Here is an 18,665-nt window from a genome sequence, read left to right on the forward strand (position 1 = left end):
TTTCCATTTAAGGAGCAGGCTTTCGATGATAACGCGAATTTCTCTTTAACGTTACTTAAATTGATTTGATTTATTTTTTAAATCAAAACTAAAACATCCGATATGTAATTCGTGTTAAACATTTGATAAAACTTTGAAATCTTATTTTTGTTTAAAATTTAGTTTCAACATAACAAAATTTCAGTAAATAATGCTCTATTTGAGACTGTTTATTTTTCTTCCCATCGATATGAATCATCTAGCTATCGAACATTCAACCATGACCAAATAATCTAAAGTAGTTTTCCATGTTCGCAAGTGCTCTTTTTACTTTTTGGAAGGTGTTTCACTAGGCCGAGTCACGATGTTGATAGTATCTCCAATCCCAGTGCGGGGCAAGTTTATAAATAATAAGATTCTTACGGAGCATTGTTCTTGATTCTATATTTCCTTACTGTGAACTTTGTAACAAACGATTTGTTTCATATCATCCACTGGTACATTATGCTTGAGATGTTCTTACTGATCATTTTATTGAAAATATATCTTCTCACCTTTTCATATCGCTATATATTGTAGATTGGTTATAGAATCGTTAAATTGAGCCATTCGATTCAAAGGTAAATAGTGTATAAAGCCTTAAATAGACGAGTTAAACAAAAAATATCTTCTCTAGTAGTTTAAAGTGACAAGCTGCACACTGTCCATTACTTATATCCTCATAAGGGAAAAGTTATCATTAAAAATAAGGCGCAACGGATTTTTTTAACAACGGTTGCTCATATATTTTTTTTTTCATTGGCAAATAACATTTTTTGTAGAAAATAACAAATTGCAACTTCCTACCATTTCTTTCTTCTTTTATTTTGTCATTTCAAAAAACTAAACTTGAGTAAAAAATTAAACTTTAATCGCTAGTGCGTATTGAAAATAAGCATTCCTTTTAAAGAAAAAAAATCATTTTAACGAAATTTTAGTATTAAAAAAAACGTTAAATAATAAAAAATATTTATTTATGTTGAAATTTATTGTATCAGAGGGAAAATATTTTAGAGAAGAGAATATGAGCGTAGCTGTGCAGAAAGCAGCCAGTAATAGAAAAGTTAAACTGAGATAGTAGCACCTTTGTGAAAAGAGTGAATAATCAAATCTACACAACAGTTGGAATATTTTTGACCCTGACAAATGATAAACAATGGATATATTATTTTGATTATATCATAAACAAGAATCTAATTATGTATTTGACCAGTTTTAATGATTTTTTAAATACCGTAAGATTTTTCTGGTGCTGTGGGTGTTTTTATTGCAAATTAAGACATGCCGTTTTTGTGATCGACACTATTTTCAAAAGGTGATAATTACAATTTTTTGTGAGAAAGCAGTCTGGCTGTTTTTAGCAGAACATATAATTGATCTTACTGCACCCGATAACGCCAATATCTCATTTTTTTTCAAATTTGTGGACTGGCTGCTTTCTGCATAACTACGTTCGGAAATTTCGGTATTTTCGGGGCTTACGGTCTGTCATTTGCTAGTCCGATACATAAATAAATAACTCCATTTCAAAATTAAAATATTATATTTTTAAAAAAAAAACAAAAATTAGACCTTTTTTAAACGTTTACCTTGAGGAATGTTCCTTTGAAGTTTTGTGGTCTAGCTCTGAAACACGTATATATTTACAGCTCGAGGCATCAACAAATTCTGTGATTTTGCCTTATTACGAAATAAAAGCCAAAGCTTATTTATATTTCATCTTTGATATTCATGTTCACACCGATAAGGTTTTTTTTGTCAACTGAGGATTGATTATTATCAATCCTCGCTTAAGTAAGCTTTGTACTTAGATTGAACATATGCGTAAACGAAGAATTTCCGAGCTCTGTAATACCATCTCCGTGTCACCTAAAGCTATGGAATAACCTCATGAGGGTTGATGACTGTAGATAACATACACCTTTCAGCACCACTGCGCTGAGTGGAACTGGGGAACCGGTGCATGACCAGCGACTTCTTGCCTTACGGATGTATCAGCGAACCACCATGTGATGTCATGCAACGGAATGAGGCGATGATCGAACTTAAGAATTATTATGAATCACGCCTTGGTAAATTAAACTCTCACCTTTTATATCATATGAGGATCATGCTCACACCCAATGAACAAATAAAATTAGATGAAATAACCAAAAAGGATTTTCACCTTCGTGAATAATGCATTTGTTTATCATACATCAAGTCATTTTCGACGTGAAATATTTCTTAAATAAAAAAAAACAAAAAATCATAAGTATGCCAATGCCTTTTTTGACTGTCCAAGCGAATGATTATTTTATTTGGGAAATCAACAGTTCTACATACATGTTTATAGTAAACAAACAGATATAGTGTATAAACTCAGAACTAATAACAAATTTCCACATAGTATACAAAATTAGTAAAGAAAATATATTACATATTAAATAAATACATATAACTACTAAAATTACTTTGGTTTTTTAGAAAAGTTTAAAACCAGTTTTTACACTGGAATAATCATTAACTTCCATAGATAAATTTAAATTTGTATTTAATTTTTTCGTAATAAATTTGTTTTATTATTGTAGTTTTTTATAGTTTAGCACAACTTGGTTACTTGGCGACTCCCGTTGTGTAAATTGTTTAAGATGTTTGCATCATGCAAAGGAATTCTAGGTTTGATCTCCGTTAGTATAACACAACGTGTGCATGGGGGTGTGTGCATCGATTCACTAATCACCGACCGAAGTTTCGGTTTCGACAAAAGATTGGCAAAAACTTCGGCCCAGCCGAAACCTGTGGTCGGACAACGTTTAGCTGTACTAGGGTACATCTTATGGCTCATAACTCGGCCGATTTTGTGATTTGTTAACTATAGTTAGTAAAAGATTTTTCGTATTTATATTTTTGTAATTCGGTTAAAGTAGATAAGTTAAAGTTCTTATAGCGTACGTTGAAGAACTTTTTAATATAAGTTATATGTATAACATAACGAACCATATAGCGCTAAAAATAAACAAATTCACACATTAAGTTTATGCCTTTTATTCTTAATTAACACTTATTTTAATGAACTCGTAATGTTTAATAATAAAAAACGCCTTATTTTTGGTGTTTTGAGGAGACTTTTTACTTATTTAAATAAGTTTCGGTTTTGGCCGAAACTAGAACTGTAGCCGAAACTCGTTTTCGGTTTCGGTAAAAAATCTTGTTTCGGTTGGTTACTACAATGAGGAACTTCAACCCTACAGTAAATTGGATACAAAAATTATTTTCATTTAATTTGAGCATTCAATTATACTTCAAAGTTTCTTGAAAATGTACAAAAAAAATATTTCAATAAAAAAGAACAACTTTGAACGACGTCACTAGTTCATATAAATCAACCAATGGTAAGAGATTGTGGAAGATTACCGGTTTACTAACCGTCAGCGAACCAATCGGCAGAACTGACCAAGAAGAAGCGGAAGAGAACTTGAGACGTTACTCGCGGAGTGATTTCAGAAAAAAATACAAAACTTAAAAAAATTATAGCACTGATAAATACGTTAAAAAAAGTAAAAAAAATTGGCCAAGTTTAATAGTCTCTTAACGAATAAAAAATATAAAAAACCACTGAACTTCAACATTCTCCACTATAATTAGGCATCTTTCTTGGTAGTAAACTTGTTCATAAATGTTTTGAGAATTTTATTTTTTGTTATTTCATTATTTTTATTACAATGTAGTACTATTATTGTTATTTTAATATATTATAGTGGGTATATATAAAGTATATAAATATATTTTCAATGTAGCTTTAGAACGGGTAATTTTGTATCTAATGAAGCTGCTAGGATTATTTTCTTGCAATTAAATTTAATGTATAAATTTTATTTTATACTATAAATAAACGTCGTATTTCGGCACTGAGCCTGAGTACAATAAAAATATAATATACGAATTTGTGTTACTTTGTTTCCTTTAGATTTAAAAGAAAACAAACAAATATGAAGGAAGTATTATTTTTTGATGAAGAAGCGTTTTCTCCGCTAATAGTTTATTATTAGTAAGGGTAACGCCTTAGTTATGCGTTATGCCAAGTGACTGTAAATGTTATTGAATAGAATAGTGTGGTTTATGACTCACGATCACGAATGCCAATTCCGTTACTTCATTCTCTATGTAAACTGTCATTATTATACTTGTCGGATACCCGCATAACCACAAATATCGTAACTCTCTAAACTTTCGACAATTCGTCGAAACGGTGACGTTTACCTATATAGAATAATCGATAACGGTTTGATTCATGAAAATAGAAAAGAAATTATAATAACACTCGTATCCAGTCAAAGTTAAAAACATGGAATAACTATACATATGTTATTATCAATGATGTACAATAATAAAAATTTTCTACTAAAAATGGGGAAATATCATTTTTTTTTACATTTTGAAAATAATGAAGGTCTATGAAATACTGTTCAGTAAAAAAAATCTTTTTTGATTACTTATTAGTGGCAAAAAACATATTTTGAAATTTTGAATTTTGAATTCCTGCAAAAACGGTCATTTCATTGACCACGCGCCTAATACGTCACGATTTATGTTTATTTTTTCCTGACAATTCAAATTTGTTTAGAACATTGTCACGAATCTTGACATCACAATTATCAAGGCCAAGCAAATGTTTAACCTTTGACATATTTTTTTTATTTCTTTTTAAAATTTATATATGAAAACATTTCTCCACAGTATCCAAATTAATTTTGAAAATACAATTAATTATTCTAAATCCATTCCATAAATTTTTATCAGTATTCGTAGTATGTGATATTTCCATATTGGCCACGTAGTCCTATGTGATTATATGTATTTTAACCATACATTTTTTTTTTATTTAACTTATTTCACTTTTCAATGGGGAAGTTTTTTTTAATTTTTTGTTTAGTAGCCAAAAAAAAGTAGATTTTTTTAAAATAAAAAAAGGTAGATTTTTTTTTAAATAAAAAAAAAACGTAAAATCAGGGCTATGATTTCTTAAAGTTTTATAATATTTTAAATTACTCAGCCTGCGGCTTCACAAGTTCTCATATATAAGTTCTGCTAATTGGTAAGTTGGCTTCCGGGAAACCGGAAATCTATCACAACCATATATCATCGGTTTATTCGGAAGAAAATGTGATGTAGTTCAAGGTAGTTTTTTTTTTCGTGCATTTTTGAGAAACTTCGCATATAATTAAATGCTCTAATTTTTATCGCGTGTAAAAGAACAGTTAAATTTACCGCAGCACTGAGGTTCCTCATTTTAAATATTCTTACAGATAAGCAAAATTTGGAAGCCATAATAACTAGAACGGGTATATTTCCATGTCTGCAAATATATTTTTTTAAATTTAAAATATATGTTTTAGAACATGTTTATATTTATAATATTCCTAACGAGTTTTATAAAAAAAACTTATTTCAGCATGATATCGTGATCTTAAATCAAATGCGTCAAATGCAAAATAATTATATTTTTTTCGCAAAAATGCCCAATTCCAGTTGTTAATTACAGTACAAAACACCCTGGCTTGAAAAACGTTATTACGGAGGACGGCATTTATTTTTTTTTAATTTCCTTAAAAACATTGTAGATTAGGTAAAACGTACGTTCAATAAAATGCGTCTTGTGAATATCTCTTTTGACCCTTATGTTTTACCGAAGTTAAATTTATTATTACAGTACATTTTTGTGTCATAAATTGTATGAAAGCATCGTAATTGATTCACGAAAAAGTTATTATTAAAAGACCACCTGGAAAATACATCAACTCGGTAATAAAAACAATACGTAGAAATACATAATTGCAGCAATCAACTGACTATTAAAAGAAATAACACTGATCTTTCTCCGAGGATTGTAAAAGATACAACTGTGAAATAAAGCTTCATTTTAACCCTTCGTGCATCATTTTTAAAGTTATTTTATTAAATCGCGGCTAGTAAATTTTACTTGTTAGCCAAACCAGTCACAGAAGCAAAAAAAACATTGAAATTGTTTAGCTTTAATTACTAACTAAAATCAACTTTAAAAATAAAATACATTTTCTGATAATGGCATATCGTAAGGTTCGTGGGAATACTGCTAATCGTTCGATCCACTTAAATGACAGATTCGCATAACAAATTGATATCGAGCCTTTTTAAGCACCGGAAACATTAACTATATTGTAAAAATCCCTCTCCTCCACTACTCCTCTCTATTTCCTCATCCCTTCTTGTTCTTTTTTCTATTGTCATATTTAAATAAAAAAAATCTCCTTACTATGTAACATGTTCTGTAATTATATCTGTGGAAAACTTCAACTGGGTGTATGTACTATTTTTTATATTTTACATTTTTATGTAACAACTGTTGTTTTTCCTAAATGATAAAAAAAATCTAATTCAGATTCATGTAAATTAATATTTTGTTATGTTCTTCATTAGACTTTTCTTTTAATGGCAGATTTGTAAATACCAATTTGTTTTTTGTGGCCGTTTTTATATGTTTTTTATGGTTCCATCGCAGCACTCAGTCCTTGTTCAGGGCAGCTGCAAACAAAGTAAGAATCGCAACGATGATTTCCAACCTCCATCGGGGAGTGGAACCATAAGAAAAAGAAAATACCTTTTTTACATATATTTTTGAATGAATGCCCGTTCAAGAGACCATTACAATAAAATGGTTACTTAAGTTACGATAAAATCAAACACCAACATGTCGAGTGAAACGAGTCTTTACAAAAAAAATATTTCTGTAAACCTAAGCATTACGGTTTAAGATTAGAAGTGGTTTATAGACAGACATATAATGAAATGAAATGAAAGACAGACATAAAATTGATACGAAGTCAACAAGGTCAACAAAGTAAAATCATATAACTGATATATAACTTACTTGACCACTACGACTGAACTGTACAAAAAAACACGGGTTTCGACATAAAATACTGGACGAAAATTGAGACGGTAAAAATTGTGCACAAAATTGTATTGGGAAACATACAAAACTAACAGTAACCAAAAATGCTAGCATACACAAATATGATATCAGACAACAAAAACACAGCCACATCAAGGACATATGCAGGATAGCCAAAAATAATAGACAATGGATTTAAATCTGCAATGACTTACATGACAACTTGAATTTTTTTTATATTTTCAAATCAATCAACGGGCTTATGAAAGTCCCGATAAATTGGCTTTAATGATATATTATAATACATTAAAATAACTTAACCTAAACAATTTTAGAATTTATTTAAATGTACAATGGGTTAGTCATGGCATGATCTAGGCAGACATGGCAAGTGTGTCATCTCAAGTCAGGAGTGATAACATCGCTTACTTCTTAAATGATTGCCTTTGCTGTTGGAATACATCGACAACCTAACGAGTTTTGAAAAGTATAAATATATAAATAAATTTAAATAAACGTACAAGCCATGTCTACGTGAATTTATTTTCATTTTGGTGTATATAAAATGTTTTAAGAATATGTTGGTAAATTTACTTCAAAGTTTATCCAAAGAATATTTATTGTAAACAAAAAAAAAGTTCCCGGTTTTTAATATTGTCCTATTGAGGGTTAATTATCTATACTTTCATGTATACAATATTATCCTTTAAACCAGTTTAAGTTTGATGATAGAAACCGAACTAACATTTAGAATTTTAATGAAAACTAGGCTAGGGTACAATGACACTTATTTTAATATGTAAAAACCAGTTGTGAGAACAATTAATTTAATATTCAATAAACGTTCGTTAGAAAAGTATTTTGAGTACGCTTAGGAATTCAAACAACATATCAACATTTTTTTTACATGAAATAAAAACTTAGGGGTTAAAATCGAATTAAAATTTAAATAGAATTGAAAAAAAAATACAACACGTGTAAAATACATGTTTCACTGTACACATCTCATGGTGCGTAGTAAATAGGGAAATATCACTTTTTTCAAAACATTTTTAAAGCATTGAGGGTCTATGAAATACTGTAGAGTAAAAAAATATTTTTTCTACTACTTATTAGTGGCATAAAAAATTATTTTAAATTGGTAATTTTCAATTCACGCAAAAACGGTCATTGCATTGGCCACGCCTCTAATACGTCACGATTTATGTTTTTTTTTTCATTTTTGTTCCAAACCATTTGAAATTTTTAAAACATCTTCATGAATCTTGACGTCAGTGCTTGCAGTAAGTGCTTGAACGTTGTATTTTAATAATGATGTATATTTAAATAGAGATGGACATTTTTTAACCTACGAACTGTTATTAGCTGATTTCAAAAAACACTAACCACGCTGAGTTACATTTGCCGTTCTGACTATATCTTAAAATCCATATTTTTAAATATATATATAAAAAAATAAAATTTATAAGTAAGTGAGGTCATAAGCCCTATAAATGCATTAATTTTAATATTCCCTGCTCGTGAAAGTTGTCCAGCTCTGTTATAACAATAAATCTGTCATTCTCTTTAATCTACCTAGAGGGATAAATATTTCAAAATTGTCTTAGAGGGCCCGGCCAGTTGCACCACAAAACGTTTAATTTAAATCTGAAAAACTATTTCGTTTTTATCAAAAAAGTTTTTATTTTCGTGCAGTATACATTTTGTCAATTCTTACAAAAACAACAATTAAACAAAATCTTTTTTAAGCTTTACTTTTATTAGTATTTCGCCCTTATTTATCAAACGCGAGTTCTCATGCAAAGCGCTTATCCCTAGACTACGGACTTGACAAAACTTGTATTCTTCCATTTATTTAGTTTATTTTTAAATTATTAATTTTTTTATGATTGCAGAGTACATTATACATTTTATACATACTAACATTATTTTAGTAGCGTCTAAAATAAAAGTTCTTATCACGTATTGTTTTCGCGTAATTAATTAAATTGTACGAATTAATCTAACTTTACGATCAAGCTTTAGAAATCCATTACAGATAAACTCTATTATAAATTCATACATATTTTACTTCAATCGTAGTTTTAAGATAAGCACGTGAGAACGCTTTTCTACCTTTAAAAAAAATTAAAACATCTGGAGAATTCTCTCGAGCAGGTCAATACTCATTAATTTAGAAAAATTAAATTATGATCGTTTAGATCAGTTTTAATGTCAGGTTTACGTAAATTGATAACTCTTTTCATTTTAGAACTTTTAAATATATTTTAGATGAACGATATTCTCCTTAAATACTTTCACTGAAGCGTATATAATTATTCAATATTTATTTATAAAATAATTAAAGGGTTAAATCCGTTGAATCAAATAAAAAAGATGATTAAATTTAACCAACAATGCCTTACCAATGAGGTGAAAAACAGAGTTTCAAAACTCGTTGTAAAAGGGTTTAAAATTTTGAAAAATTAATGAAATGGAAAAGCCTTAAATATTACAAATCAATTTGAAAAAATAATTATGTTTTTGATAAATTTTTATATGCGTAAAATATAATATTATAAAAATATCTAATCTTTAGGTGTTATGAACTAACTTAATAACACGGTAAGGCACTGTTGCAAAAAATGGTTGCCAAAAGAAAGTCAATTATTTCAAACGGAAATTGAATATCAATGTAAAAAATAATTACTTTTGTTGGATTCGTATGGCCCAAAGTATTTTTCTGTTTATCTCTAATGGCAGTCAATTGTGCTTTTATATACCAATTGCAGCGTATTTTAATTATTTTTTTAAAGAAAATAAAGATAATAAGTCTTACGATTCGGGTGCCAGTCAAAGAACTATAAAATATTGTGAAACTTTACATTTTTGATAAAATTGAACCTAATGAAAAGTAATCAAATGCGCTAACCACTGAATAGATTTGAATAACGTAGTGAAAATTAGCGGAGGTTACCTCTCAAATTGAAATCGATGCTGTCTTTGCTGTGAGAAATTTTAGAACTAACGTCGGATTATTTTCTCCTCTGGCAAGAATCCTCAGAACAGTCAACTGTCGATGATAGCGAATATAAGCATTCAAGAAGCAAGCTGCGTTATCACTCCTGACTTCAATGACACATTTGGCATGTCTGCCTAGATCATGCTATGACTATTCCAATTCTACAATAAAATAAATTATAAGATTGTTAAAGTTATTCAATGTTTAACAATGAACACCTACTCCTTTTCTGAAACTGTTCATAAAGACGGTTTTGCATTTTTTTTTTAAACTAACTAAGCGGTAATTTAATATTGCTTTACAATCAAACCGCGGTAATAACAAAACAAAGAAACTTTGAAATCTTTCATTGTACCCCCCACTGCAGTATTGTCAATTTGTGATCAATCAAATACACATGGTGAGTACAAACACCTTTTTCTTATTTCCCAGTATGATAGTGAAGGAATAAAGTATAAGTTACTCCAGATCCCACTTCGGGAAGGAAAAAGAACGTAGTAATACAAACAAATCAAACGACACAAAACCCAAATACATATAGGAAACATTAGAAGAATTTGCCTTATACAACATACACTCAAGCAACAGAAGAAAAACAATACGTATATCAAAAGACATAGGAACATCAAATTATCAAGACACTACTGGCAAAGTTATAACACTATTTAATTTATTGTTTATCATTAATGCCAATCTATTATTAGAGCTTTCATAAGCCCGTTGATTGATTTGTAAAAAAAAAACAACTACACATATTAAGAAAGATAGGCTGGAGGTTGGGCTTATCTAGAGACCTATATACGTATAATGAGTTAGAAACTACCTTGAATATATCTTCTCTTCAAGACCGTCAAAATAAATCCAACCTTATAGTCTTATTTAAAATTCTCAACTCACTCTTTGATGCGCCTGAACTACTGAGCTCAATAAAATTAAATATCCCAACCAGAAACCTCAGACAAAACTTACTCTTTTATACCGATAACCATAGAACTAACTATGGTTTTCATTCCCCAATGCCCAGAATTCTTAGGTCTGCCAACAAACATACCAGTCTTGATTTCTTTGAAAACAAGTTGTGTTCTTCTTCTCCCACAAAGTCTACTATAAACGATTGAGTCTTTCTAATTTTGTTAAAATAATTTTCTATGTATAAATGTGTCCATAAAAATGCCCATTGGGCGTATATATAAATAAATAAATAAAAATAAATATGGCCAGTTGATAAGAGCGGCTGGGAACCGGAGAGCATGGAGAATTTTTGTTCTAAATCAATCCTAAAATTTAAAACCAGAAGAAGCGAAAAAAGGCTTTTCCTTTTTGATAATTATGTATTCATAAAATTTATGAAACATTACCGCCATTGCTGTCTTTTAAGAAAAGTTATTTCCTTATTTCGGTTTTGGGTCATTACCTTTTCCGACAACTCGGTGATCCATTCAATTGATTTACGAGATCGGATGAGGTTAATTGGAGACCTGAATGTCGCCTCCACGGGTCTTTGATCCCCGGTATCCGTTATCCGTTAGTCATCAACAACTATTTATTTATAAAGACTCACTGCATCCTTTCATTTCCTGGTATTGTTTTCTAATTCAATTCGTGAATATCTTCGTAGATTCTAATGATGTTCTCTATACTTATGACCTCAATACTAGAGTTACCATTTGCATACCAATATGCTCTAGATTACCTCGTCTTTATGAATATGAATGCCTTTTATGTCTCTTTTCATGCTTCTTCATTGCGTGTATTTTGTTTTATCAATGAATTTATCTGAACTTATAATACATTGCATGAAAACATTTACATTCTTCGGTTACATAAACGCTAACATTGAAACGCTGGCTACACAAAATAGTATAAACAAATTCCGATTTAAAAGGTTTTTTCATGCTCAAGTAATACAAGATAATGCTTTTAAAATCTTAGTTGTCGTTGTTTTATTATTAGGAAAACTATTGTGCAAATGGCTACCTTTGTTTAGCGATAAACATCATGTGAATTGTCAAGTCACCGAGAATGATTTAAGGGTACATTTCTTTAATGCACCCAATGTTCTAAACATAAAGTTTAAGATAATTACTGTATGGGTATATTTTTTACTGGCATCCCTTTAGCGGAGAGCGAAGTTTTTCAAATGATAAAGGCATATTCTTACGCTTTAAGATTTATCTCGGTTTTTTTTCGACTGGTCCTTAGTTACCTGGCTACGACCTAAAATGGAGACAGGTATCTAAAAACCAAAAAAATCGGCGTCACCAATTCAGGTTAGAAGACTACTTAAAAGAGATATATCAGGTTTAATTTTGAATGTACGTACAAGTAAGTAGTTAAATTAAAATATTGCCCTTCATTTTATTAGTCTATTTAACAAAAGTTCGGTGGCAGAAACCGCAGAGAAAATATTATGGAATGATTTATTTAGCCTCAAATAAACAGTTCACTGTTCACCATAAATGCTTTAAAAGTTTTACGAAACAGCACGCAATAAATTGCGAGTTATCGACAGTTGTTAAATTGCAAATGCAATACTTTTACAAAATTTCTAACAATGGAACTCTTGGACAGAAAAAATGACGATAAATGACGAAAATATGGCTATCATTTTAAACATAAACATATATAAAAAAGATTAAGATTAGAGAAGGTAATACAGAATTCTAGCGATTTACACGGTCTATGACCTGTCGTTGGCTGGTTTATTTGGAATTTTTACATCTGTTACATAACAATAATCACAAATATATTTAATACTAGAGCCAATTTAAAAAATCCACTTAATTCTTAAAATGGGTAATATATAAAGAGATACTTTACATAATTGTATGTATGTGACGTTTGTATTTATGTAAAGGGATAAGTGCGTGTGCGAATGAAAGAGGGTGTGTGTGTGTGTGTGGGTGAGAGGTAAAAAAAACCTAAAAAATACCTAGACTTTAATATTGCCTCATATTATATATCAATCTTAAAAACTCCTAAGAGGGTTAAATCCAATCTTTAAGTACATAAATTTGTACAAACTCAAAATATTGTTCATTATTAGCACTATAAAAACCCAAGAATCGCTCAATACCAAATTTTCACACGAATCTTGAATTCATTTCGAACTCATGCTTAATTGAATAATTACTTTGAGAATAATGAAAAAAGTACGATGAGATATAAAAGAAGTAATTAATATGTAGGAACAAGATGTAATCCGTCTTCTTACTGCAATCCATATTTGATTTATTTTTTTTAATCAGAAATTTACTGCATTTTACTAGACTTATTCGGTTATTTTTTTACTCAGAGTATTCAACATAATTCCATGCGCGCTATTTCAAACACAGCCATCAAAAAAGAAAGTTAATGCAAAGAAAGATATCGCCGACTGATCTATGCAATATTTGTGGTGTAACTACGGATAGTAGATAGAAACAAGAATATTACCTACCCATTATTGCCCATGTTGGAATTCTTCCGCGACCTATGAGAGACGTTGCACCGCACCATAACCCACTGATACAAGACACCACCTGGGAACAAAATATTAACGATTGTAATTATTGATATTTTAATTAATATAATCAGCATATTTTTTTTTTTTTCTTCCGACTGATTTTAAAGCTACACAAGATCACTAACTAATTATTTATTTAATATCCATTTATTTACGGACTTATTAAGTCCATTTAACAATGGTAAATATATTTCATTATAATATATACAGGTACACTTTAAAGAAAATACAACTTAAGAAAATTAAAGCTAGGATACAAAATTTAATAAATTACTACATCAAGACAAGATCAGGTCTATCTTAGTCATTGTTTAAATCTAGAAAGACTTACACCAGAAAATTCCAGATCTTGTCTCGAGTTTACAATGCGACACAATCGGGATATGGGTGCATCTAGCCATAGTGTATGAATTCTATCCTATTCTATTTTTACAGTGATTACTAAATATTACATTATTCATACATATTACGGCGCTAATAAGTTAAGTGTTTTTGTTATGTTGTTATTTTAATGACGGGAAGTGTGTATACATTTATGAGATATTTATTATTTGCTTAGCATGTGAAATACTAATCTAATTTTATTTATTTATTTAATACTCATACTACTAATATATTAATGATGGGATTGCAATCAACTGCCTCACTAGGTGAACTTGTGTTGGGGGAGAATTTTACCACCTATTTTTATATGAGCAATGCAGCGTTTAAGAGATCATATCTCCTGGTATCAGACCTAGTAGATAGATAAAATTTTACTTTATCTTAGTTTCAAATGTTCTTTCTTTGAGTTGTACTACTTAAATCTTGTAATTATCTATTGCAGTGTAGAAATTTTCCACATAGATTCAGATATTTATCAGAATATTTCACGAGAACGACAATTCTTTCATAAATTCCTTTGCGCCGAGTAAAGATGAACTACTTGTTTTTCATCATCAATTCACTTTCCGCATCTGGTGGTGCATATGGCACTGCATAGGTATAACAATAATGCAGCGTATTTTGATCGTCTATAAAATCAAGGTAGGGTGATCAGTCTTACGCTTCAGGTCTAGGAATGGTAAAATATTACAGTGAACAACCTATCAAATAAATACTTCACGCTTCCCTGCCAGGAACCGAACCAGTGACCTAAAGCACGGTAAGAGATTGTACCAACCACCATAGAACGAGGCGGACTTATTCCCACACGATTTATTTTTTCAGGACTTTTATAGGTATGCCATGCGAACACATAAAAGGCCTGCTTGTATTTGTACTAATTCAAGACAAAAATTAAAATAGAAAGCGGTTTGTCTAATCAAGTTTTTTTCAGATCTATTTATTTATTATATACGGCCTAAACCAATTACAACAGTAATACAAAGAAACATATGTACAAAAACTGAATAAAAAAAACATAAAACTATGTAGAAAAGACAAACAAATGCAACAAAATAATGGTATACAATATTAAAACTTCGAGCTTAACCATGCCAATCCATCTTTTTTCTGCACTGTTTTAATGGCGACGAGATCTATGAAAACCCGGAAGATCTAGTCCAAAAAATTCCAAGTAGTGTGACGAATTGACCAATCTACACATTCTAGACATCGGGACATAAAAACAAAAGTTGCGCTTAGAAGATTTAATAAATAATAGATTTTGACCTCTGGTGACACGGTTAGGAACATGAAAAGAAATTATTTGCAACAGAGATGGGACATTAAGTATTTTGAAAAAGCATATAAAGTCAATCTCCATTCTGCGTTTCAATCGTTTTTTCGTTTATTCTCTTATTATGACGTGATGAGCTTTGAAATTCACAATCACTTCTATGATCATAATATAGATAATAATATTTGTACAGTATTATACATGTACTCGTATTATATATGATGTTGTCACACTGCATAATATTGTGAATAATGTTATAGATTGTCCATGCTTGGTAAATGAAATAAACTTTAGGATTCTGTTTAAGACCACCGGACTTAGATGCACTTTCCACACTAAATCATTTTAACAACAATATTTTGAGTTTGTCCAAATTTTTGTAGACAAAGACTGGATTCAACTCCCTGGGCAGCTGTTTATATTAACATATTACAACAGAGATGAAAATATTGTTGATAAATTACCTGGTCCATGAAGAAGTATAGAAATTGAAAAAATAATATTTTCAGGCGTTGCCTAGTATGTAGGTGAAATAAATCAATTTGATAAATCTCACCCGCATAAATAAAGGTTTCAGCTCTTTAACTTCACAAACATCAACATATGAAAGAATTGAAGGAATATAGATGTTCAAATATAGGCAGAATGGTGAATGTTACACAGTGTGTAAAGTGGCCACTTAAACCAGCCATTGACAGGTCATAAGCCCTGTAGATGCCTGGACTTCTATATTACCTTCTCTTAAATGTTCCTCGTCTCTGTTGTGATATGTTAAATCATTTTAAACAAACTATGCTCACTTCTCTCCATTAGTACGATTTCTTTACAATGCCAATAAATTTAACGAACTTTTTGATATATTTAATACTTCGCCTGCATTAATTAAATCAAAAATTATTTCAAGTACAAAATAATAAGTTATCAGTAAAAACAATGTTTAAATTAGTCACTCCTTTGGTACTTAATTATTATATTGATGGAATAACTTTTCTTTTTTTATTTTTGCAAATATTTGTGTATATTTTTACTTTCTTAATTTTCGGTATTTTTCTTCCAAATATTAAATTACACTTTGCCAAAAGTAAATTACGCATTTTTTAATTACTTCTATTGTATCTTCTAAAACATATTTTTATTAACATTACTTTTTAACCATTGTATAACTGCTACCTATTACTGCTTATAAACTTAAGTATGTATTGTATAAGCCAATTTGTATCGTAAAAGCCCTATGGGCGTTAAGTGGATATTATAAAATATATATATTATAGATAACATACACAGTGAATATTCAGCAATTCTTCGTTTTTTTTTTAAAATTGGTCACTGCTGCAAGGCCATTTTGTTAGGTTATATTATTACATTTATCTACAAAAATTCACAAAACCTGTCATTCTACATTGAGTTATTGTCAATTTCAGTCGTTTTACCAGTTATTTATACGTGTTTTTGTAAAACATACAAAACAATGTTAAAAAAGAAGTTTGTTCGGGAAACATAAAGGATTTGGATCAACTGTTAGAGAAACACTCTCGTGTTTCAAACAATTTGTTGAACCAATTTAATTACAATAAGGCTTTTTGATATCCCTGAAACACACCAGGGCTAAACTTATTTTTTTATCATATTATTATATAAAAATTAAGTAAGCTATGGGTGTTATTTAAGTGTAGTTAAAAAAAATACAAAAAGTCAGTCATTTTTCAGCATTCACATACCTAATGTAAGTTATTTTGATTTTATCGCCGTAAGAACATTTAAACTAAAAACCGACAATGGAAAACAAAACATACCAATTTCTCCATACTCGTTTCCGAGCCGGTGTAGTCTGACAGTTAAAGAATTTACAAAATAATTATCGCTACCAACGCCACAACAAAGGTGTAATGTAATATTGTACATCTATTTGGTACTTTAATTAGTCATTCTCGTCAAATCAGGGACGTCCAGTGTGTCAACCACCATATTATATAAATTGATTGAATCAACAAAAAAAATGTCACCTATAAAGGGATGACAAGTTTAAAAAATTAATTAAAAAGTTATAGTCAATCTGTTCAGCTAGAAAATTAAGTTTGATGATTATGAATCTAGGCAATTTAATTTCTTAAAATGTATTGCACAATAAACGTTCAAGTGATTGAATCTATTATTCTGGCGTGTTGTCGTATCACCTGTTGCATAACACGGAAATATAAAATACAAACTAATACTGAGTATTTTTTTTTTAAATATGCATTTTATATATGTCTCCCAGTATATTTACATTAATTCGCACAATACCTACTGTACTTATATGAAATCCAATCACTATAAAATAAACTATTTCGGATGCATGAAACTTTTTTTAACACTCCTTTTATGGTATCATTTAAATAAACGTTTTTTGCTTTGTAATGTTTTTATTGAATGGAACTTGATGCGTGAAATTATCTTCTTCAGTTCGTGCTTTAAAAACGGCCATTAAATAAAAAAAACATCCTGGATGAGAATCATCGTTCTGTCTACGTAAACGTACGTAAGAAACTTTACACTATTCAAATCGTATAAATAATGTTAGCCTTTCGTTCAAAATGTATTCTTCATTCTTTTATTTTATGCTTACATATTTCACATCTCTTCACAGTAGATTTGAGGCGTAATAAGTATACGTACATTATTATTTTTTTGCTCGTTAGTCAAACTGCATAAACCATTTCTTCTACAATACAATTAAAAATCCTTATCGGCACCTTTTTCTTTTTTAGTTTTTTTTAGTTTTATTTATTTTAACAAATCAGTAACGTACATAATCGTATTTTTGCTCCCGCAAAGCCGAAGGTTGTCTGCGGGTTACATTGCGTTTATTTTTTTTAAATTTATAAGTAAGCACATAGTTTAATAATAAATTAAGAATAAAATATATTTATATGCGCACTTAAGTTTCACTTGCTGTTTATAATAATTTTTTGACTGTTTTTTTTTAATTAACTTAGGTTTTTTTCCTCATGATTTTCAGTTGGTATTGAATCAAACAGTTTTGGTACTAAACTATACCTAATAGTGCACAGAGCACTACATTAGTACTCCAACCGCAGCTTATTTACATGTCTTTTTTTTATTATTTTATTAGACGACCTAGAAAGACGTGGCATGATCAGATTTACCAAAATCTTAAGTCTGGTCATGTCAAAAGCAAGCAGAACCGAAGGGTATGTATGCATGTGGAAAAGGCTAAAAATGTATGCTTGGATAAACGTGTGTGGCGGTTTATTGTATCTGCCTACCCCTACGGAAAAATGGCGTGATGGTAGTAGGATAAGTAAGAATATCATATTAAGGATTTAAATTTCTTTTCCTTCATCGGCGTTTAGTGAGTTTAGATACTGTTTTTTCCTCGATGGCTATCTCTGGTCTAAGGTTGAAAATTGCAAGATTGTATTTTACTTGTTGCCTTACTAAGAACGAGCCTATTTCTTTATGCATTATTACTACATTTGAATTTATTTTGAGTACTATCATCACTGCCTTATTCTGTAACTAATAAATGTTTTGAATCCACCTTTATTGCATAAAAAAAAATTCGACG

General features: G+C 29.8%; 1 long non-coding RNA gene across 1 annotated transcript in view; it reads left to right on the forward strand.

Moving 5' to 3' along the window:
- LOC148273551 (uncharacterized) overlaps positions 1-18,665 on the forward strand; it is a gene marked incomplete at its 3' end in the record, with an annotated part of 46,424 nt that overhangs the window by 1,238 nt on the left and 26,521 nt on the right. The gene's annotated exons all lie outside the window — the stretch shown is intronic.

The sequence above is a fragment of the Micrasema longulum genome, unplaced genomic scaffold, assembly GCF_059751315.1.
Source record: "Micrasema longulum isolate JH-2025_06_02 unplaced genomic scaffold, ASM5975131v1 h1tg001916l, whole genome shotgun sequence".
In the NCBI taxonomy this organism is placed as follows: domain Eukaryota; kingdom Metazoa; phylum Arthropoda; class Insecta; order Trichoptera; family Brachycentridae; genus Micrasema; species Micrasema longulum.